Raw genomic sequence first — 7,985 nt, forward strand, 5'->3', positions numbered from 1 at the left:
GGAAATAAAAGTACAGAAAGTACATCGAATCCATTACTCCATGAATTATTACATACATACGCATAAGATAACTTTGAAGGATTGACAAAAGAATAAATAAAAGTACAGAAATAAAACTTTCATTAGTAAATAAGTTCTTAATAAAAGAGAACAAATAAAAAAAAAAAAATCCTATTCAAAAGTTTACATAATACCTGGGGGAGCATAGCCAACCGTGCCTTTTATTCCAGTTGTAGTTGTTTGCTTAGAAGTGGTGCTATTCCAAAATCACTAACACGAGCAACCATGTCATCATCAAGCAAGACATTGCTAGGCTTCAAGTCACAGTGAATGATTGATTGCTCGTATTCATGATATAGATAATGCAATGCAGAAGCAATATCAATCATGATATTTAATCTTTGATCAAGGCTCAATGTTCTTGAGTGCTCTATTTAATGTTGTAGCATGCAGCCATTGCTCCAAGCTTCCATTTCTCACGTACTAAAAACCTAGAGCTATAAATTCTTGACCTTTGTAATCTGTGCTAGAACATGTCAAAATCTTAACAAGATTTCGATGCCTAACATTTTTAAGTGCATTGCATTCAACAATGAAACTCTTGTGAGCTCCTTTTCTTTGAAGATTTAGGACCTTTATGGCAACGACTTTGTCTTCTAAATCAAGAGTTCCTCTGTAGACAGAGCTAAAATTTCTAAATCCTATCAAGTTTGTAGTTGAGAAACCATTAGTTCCGTTGTTCAAACTTCGGTATGAAACTCTAGCTAGTTGGTCAATTCTGGTGAATCCACTGATGGTTTCTTACTTTCTTTCCTCATCTAGCAGATTATTAAAATAAATGACAGTATGAGAAGAAAAACAACTGCACTAACTATGTTTGCAATCAACCAAAACTTGTGGTGTTTTGCAAGTTTCTTAGTTTTGACAGGACATGGTGGTAGATGCAGTTCTGAAATACCTCCACAGAGCTTACTATTTCCAGTTACACCTAAAGCACTTGCATTTCTAAAGACACCTTCAGGAAATCTCACTGTCCAACGTATTAAAAGATACATTGAAATATTCTTAGAAAGGAATGTTTTGTGACATGTGGTTTTGTGACATGTCTAAACATCGAAGGCTTTTGAGTTATGCCAAAGAAGATGGTATGATTCCTTGTAAGGAATTTCCTTCCAAAAAGAGGTACTCCAACATTATGCATTCCCCGATAGTGCTAGGAATGTTACCAGACAAATAGTTGTTAGCCAGAGATAGATAATCAACGTGTTTTAGGTTGCCCATTTCTTCTTGTATGCTACCACTCAGAGTTTTGTGTCAAATCAAGAAAGTTTGTTAGAGATGACAGATTGAAAATCTCTAAGGGTATGGTTCCTGTAAGATTGTTTTGATACAGATCCAATTCTTGTCACAGGTCTAAAATGATACAGATCCAATTCTCTAAGGGTATGATTTTGGTGTTGGGACAATGATAGAAGACAAGAAGCAAGAACTTTGATGGTTGTCACAGGTCTAAAATCATGCTAAGAGGCTCTGGACAAGTTGAAAGAGATACAAACTCAAGCATCCAAAGAAGCTAAAAAGGAGTATCAAAGGGTTAAGAAAGCCCATGAGATGTTTGAGACCCTAAGAGACCCACCATGTCCTACCGTCTAGTGCTGTCGTTGAGCTCCGTCATGTATTGTCGTCTTCTGTCAAACTTCACTGTGTGTTGTCGCCAGTACTACTGTCGAGCTCCAGTAATGGAGAAATGTTTATGCAGAAGAAAATATACATTTGGGGTTGACCCGATCCTAGTTGAATTGACTTCGCTCTACCAGGTCATAATTCTGCACAACAGAATTCTACATGCGTATGTTATTTCAATCCTACAAAATAATTTAACACTAATCTTAGATGCCCACAACAACCAACCATTAGATTAAACACAAATCAATGACTCAATTCACCTCAAATGCAATCTTAATCACATAGTTAATAAAATGTTTAAAGAATAATTATGATGTATTATTTCAAAGAGTAGAGTACCATATATATATACATTCAAGGATCTTATAATTCTTCATTTATTAAAGAAATGACATGTGCACAAATTTGCACAAATTATAATAATATCTAAATTATAACTAACATAATATTTGATTGCCTAAATTATAATTCTCTACATGTTTTGTTCTATCATGTTGCACATGATTGTGAGTAATTGCTATAGTCGAAGTATTGTCACAATACAAACTCATAACTTCATTTTGTTTAAAGCCCAAATCTGATAACACATTTTTAATCCACAAAAGTTCACATACACCTAGTGTCATGCCTCTGAATTCTGCTTCAACACTATATATTGCTACTTCAGGTTGTTTTTTATGGTTTACTCCCAAGCAGCCCAGTTTCCGATAGTAAATCAATAGTATATTTTCTTTGGCATAGAAAAATACCATGTTTTGATCTAGCTACTTCAATACCCAAAAAATATTTGAGGTTTCCAAGTTGTTTTATCTCAAATTCAGATGCAAGGTATTGTTGTAAACTAGAAATCTCATCTTGGACATTTCCTGTAACAATCATGCCATCTATATATATAATTAAAGCTGTAATTTTTCCTTTTCCTCTCTTAAAAATTAAATTGTGATCAGAGTTACTTGCTTTATAGCCAAAAGCTTTCATAGACTTGGTAAACCTTTCAAACCATACTCTTGGGGATTGTTTTAATCCATATAGAGCCTTCTTTAATTTGCAAACCTTCATTCCAATTGAATCAGTCATGCCTGAGAATCCATATAAATTTCTTCTGAAATTTCTCCGTGTAGGAAAGCATTTTTCACATCAAATTGTAGAAGAGGCCAATCTTGGTTTGCAGCTAGCGACAAAAGTATTCTCACAGTATTGAGCTTGGCTACTGGTGCGAACGCCTCTTGGTAATTGATGACAAATTTATGAACACCGAAAAACGACGCCACAAACTTGTTTAACAATCGGCAAGTGTGACCGAATCGTTTCAAGTAATAAACTCGGTAAGACCAAGTATCGTTCTCCCAAAGGACTCACGGCCTAGTTTAGTTATGTGATTCGTTGATTATTTAAGACTTAAGAACGAAATAAGTGGAGTTTAATATGCAAAACAGAAAATAAACATGTATGCATGAATTTGATCAATGGCTAAAACAAAATACAAACACTTCAATGGAATATATGGATGAGTATGTTGTTGGGGTTATCAATTTCATCTTATCCACTCTCATATACTTTAGGAATTCAACATTCTTTTCATCATTGTTAATGTCACTCTCTAAATTACCTTGCAAGAAGGCCTATCCTTAATTACGAGTTCATACGATTCCTAGCATTCCTAATAATTAGTTCTTTTAGTGCAGGAGCTTAACGGCAACCAATATACTATTGGGAGAAATTCCCCGGATCTAGACTTCCCCGTACGTTCCCGTATCGACAAAATCAATTATCATGCATTGAATGAGTTAAACAAAGCAAGCATTGAGCAAAGAGGAAAAACCCTAACTAATGATGAAAGAAAGCATAGGTCTTAAATATAAGATATAAAAACAAATTCCATATATGAGAGTTTCACAAGACTACATTGATTCCCCAACAACAATACAAGGTTTAGTTCACCATATTCATGGTGAAACTAGATGAATAATAATGAAAGAATGAAAGATAAAACCCTAGAAAGGTGAAGAGGTAGCCTGAGCATCCAAGATCCTCCTTCAAAGGGGTGGAAGAGAGAGTGTTTGCTTCGTTTCTGCCAAAGATACAAACCCTAGGACATCCTAAAGCTTATATACTATTCTAAAATTACAGAAAATTTAGGCCCAAGCCCATAAGTGTGCCGTTCAGCGGTAAGTGCGTGAGTTGGTTTCTTCCCCTCAGCGGCCATTTTGCCCCTCAGCGGATCCCCCGTGAGCTTCTGAGTGCCGCTCAGCGGTAAACTGCCGCTGAGCGGCAGTTGCGGCTTCTCCTTTTGCACTTTTTGATGTCTTTTCTGATTTCATCTCTCTCCTTCTTCACTTTTTTCACCAAATTCACCTTAAAACCTGCACAAAAACACTGAAATCAAGCATAAACCTGTCCAGCTCTCTTCTTTCTGAAAATATGAATAAAAGCATGATTTCAAGCTAGTTTCTAAGTGTTAAAGGTTGCTTTTAGTATCAATTTCAAGCATGAAAATAACAGTTTTTCAACTGTTATTAGTAATCTACACCATAAGACTGAGTGTAACCTTTGACCACAAGTCGTGCTTTATACCTCTCAATAGTTCCATCAGCTTTATGCTTAATTGTAAAGACCTATTTGTAGCACACAATTTTCTTTCCTCTTGGTAAGGACACAAGACCCCAAGTGTTGTTTTTTTCTAAAGCTGTCATCTCCTCAACCATTGCTTCGGTCCATCTAGGATCTGCCAAAGCTTCATGTACATTACTAGGAATATAAATTGAAGATAATTGAGATACAAATGATGCATATGACTGAGATAACCTGTGAGATGACACATATTTACTAATGGGATATTTAACTTTGGCTTGGAGGTCTGGTTCATATTTAACTGGAGGTTGGCCACGGTTAGAACGAGGTGGAAGAATATATTGAATAGTAGTAGACTCAGTGTTTGGTGTGTTGGTGGTCTCACGCAGACAAGAATCAATTCCATGATCAATTTCATCTAAATTAGTATTATCAGAGATAGAATCATAAGGTACCTCTGAAGAGTCAAGTTGAACCTGTGGAGAAGATTGAGCCAATTGGTCATGATCAAAAGACACTGTATTATCCAGAAAAGAAGGGTCCATATTTAAGATTGGCTCACTTCTTGTAGAATGATCCTCACACGATAATATATCTCCACAATCAAACATACCAACATCATGATTATGCATTTCACTTTCATTGCCTCCCTGAAGTGGAGAATCAACATAAACAAATTCATGCTCATTAAATGTCACATCCATAGAAATATAAATTTCCTTGATGGTGGATGGTAAGCACGATAACCTTTTTGAGTTGATCCATACCCAACAAAAACACATTTGATCGCTCGTTCTTCAAGCTTTGTACGTTGATGTGGGTGTAAGTGAACATATATAACACATCCAAAAATATGAGGTGGTAAATAAACTATGGGAGGAAGGATACAATGATCAGACAACACATCAAAAGGCCTTCGAAAGTTAAGCACACTAGAAGGGGTTCGATTAATTAAATAAACGGCAGAGCTCACAGCCTCACCCCATAAATGAGATGGGACATTACCATCTATCAAAAGTGATCTTGTCACCTCTAATATATGTCTATTTTTCCTCTCAGACACTCCATTTTGTTGTAATGAATAAGGACATGTAGTTTGATGCAAGATGCCTTTAGAGTTCATGAACTCTATTACTTCAGTCTTAAAATATCCCCCTCCATTGTCTGATTGAATGACCTTAATAGATGTGTTAAATTGTGTAACACTCAAATGATAGAAGGAACGAACCACATCACACACATCACTTTTATATTTAAGCAAATATACCCAGGTTACCCGAGTACAATCATCAACAAAACTGATAAACCATTTTTTTCCATTATGTGTAGATTGCGGGGCAGGGCCCCAAACATCTGTGTGAATTAATGAAAAAGGAAAATCAGTTTTGTTATTGCTTAAAGGAAACACAACACGATGATTTTTTGCCAAAACACAAGTTTCACAAAGAAAACCAGAAATATTGCATTTATGAAATAGTGATGGAAATAACTTTTTTAAATAACCAAAAAAGGGATGTCCCAACCGTCTATGCCACAACCAATTTTTTTTTTTTATCTTTTATGTGATCGTTCGCAAGACAAGCCAATCTTTTTTTATGGTTTGATTGTGAGACATTTTCAAGATAATACAGTCATTCACTCTCTCTACCACTAGCAATCTTCTCCTTGGAATGGATGTTCTGAAAAAGACAGTGGGTTGGGTAAAACAAGGCAACACAAGAATATGATTTTGTTAACTTGCTGATGGAGATAAGATTACAGTTTAATGTAGGAACAAATAAAACATCAGGAATCGATAAGGAGGGTGAGAGGGATATAGTACATATACCTTTAATAGGAGATGATACCCCATTGACATTAATAATAATAGTTTTAGAACAAATAGAATATTTCGCATATCTTAACAATAGTATACCAATATTTCAAAATTCAATCACTAAAAACGATTCAAAGACCCTAACTCAACTCTACATGTCATATTTCATCAGCATAAACACCAATACCAGCATTTCAACCAATTTCAAGCAACTTAAACATGCAACTCAGATTATCAACACATCATACACTTAAATCAGGGTAATTTAGCTTCCCTTACTTGATAAATGACTAAACTTCTCTAGAAAGCCTAAAATAGTTTCAAATGCACAAGAAGTTTTATCTGCTCCTACGAACCACAAAAGCACGATCAAGATTCACTGTTAGGACCATTGATCAGCAGAGAGTCTTATAGAAGACTCAAACTTTACATGCAAAACAAAAAGGGCTAGCATGCAAAGAAGAAGCAACAGACCCAAAAAGAGAAGCAGGAAACCAACTTACTCTATTTGAGAAACTGATCGGTTAGACTTGAAGATTTTGTCACAAGGATCACTATGGTGGTCTTTGATCTTCAAACACATGAACAAGGAGCAAGAAATTTTAAAGAGAAGTCAGACAACTCTAGAAAAGTGGTTTTTAGATAGATAATGTGTTTTAAAAGAATGAATATTTATATTAAAACCTTTTATATTAAAAATAACCGAGTCTCATTATTTTTAAACCACTGTCACCTCTAAAATGTCATAGCCTAGGTCTTTACATTCTTCCCTACAAGAAAAATTTTTGTCCTTGAAAATTCACTTATCAAGTAGGAAGAAAAATATGCTCTCTTGATTCTTTCTTATCACAAACACCCAGCTTGATCAAAATACTATCACCAACACTTAAGTGACTGAAAACATTAACTTTGCGCTAAATTCTCTACTGTTCAATAGTGTAGATTGGTCTAGTCACTACTCTTAAAACAATTTCTCAACTCCCAAACCTAATCTTTTAAGGATCCTTTTTAGCCTGATCAAACAATTTGTATATGCCAAACTAAACTCACCTACCAAATGTCTTCCATTAACTCTTATTTTCAAAACTTTAGCCAGCATTGACTTCAAACTAAAGCCTTCTTGATATCCCTTCAGATAATCTTATATCCTCTTTGAAGTACTACACAACTTACTTGATTACACACAACTTTGATTTTGTCAAACGCTAATACTCTTGATTCGCCCTTATTCACAACAACTCTTATAACATAACTAACATTTATATAATTAACTAAATATAAATATAAATAAAGTTAATCTTGTTAAAAATATATAATAAAAATATCAATTTTAATAAAAATATTTGTAAAGATTTATATACAAATTAAATTTTGTTTGAATTTGGGGAGGGACAAAATTGTTTATTTTTAAAAAAATTATGACTAAATTGAGACAAAATAAAAATAGAGGACCAAATTGAAACTAATGCAATGACATGTGGCCTGACAATGACACATGGCACTATCAGTGCCACGTCACATTGTCATTGCCACATGACACAAAGTCAGTTTGACACGTGATAATTTTTTATTTAAAAAAAATAAAAGAATTAAAATAAAAAATAAAAATAATTCAAAATTTTTTTAAATTTTTTTAAAAAATCACGAACTCACACATGACACCATCTTTAACGATGTTAGTGCGAAACTAACAACAAAGACATAATTGCTTTAATTTTTCAAAAATAGAAACCTAGTTGAGACAAAAAAAAAGTGATAAATCTTTTTGAGAAAAATCACCAAAAATAGAGATCATTTATATGAGTAAACCTATTTTCTAATATTTAGGTTGTATAATTGAGAAAAAAATATATTACACAATCCAAAATTTATTTTTATGCAATCTGAAAATGAGAAAGTGACTTTTCAATTT

At 34.0% G+C, this 7,985-nt stretch overlaps 1 pseudogene; it reads right to left on the reverse strand.

The window, feature by feature from the left end:
• Positions 1–4,802, reverse strand: LOC148192100 (putative LRR receptor-like serine/threonine-protein kinase At3g47570; annotated as a pseudogene).
• Between the last annotated feature and the right edge of the window lie 3,183 nt (positions 4,803–7,985).

Source organism: Vigna umbellata, chromosome 10 (assembly GCF_029865625.1).
Source record: "Vigna umbellata cultivar VRB3 chromosome 10, Vumbellata_1.0, whole genome shotgun sequence".
Taxonomy (NCBI): domain Eukaryota; kingdom Viridiplantae; phylum Streptophyta; class Magnoliopsida; order Fabales; family Fabaceae; genus Vigna; species Vigna umbellata.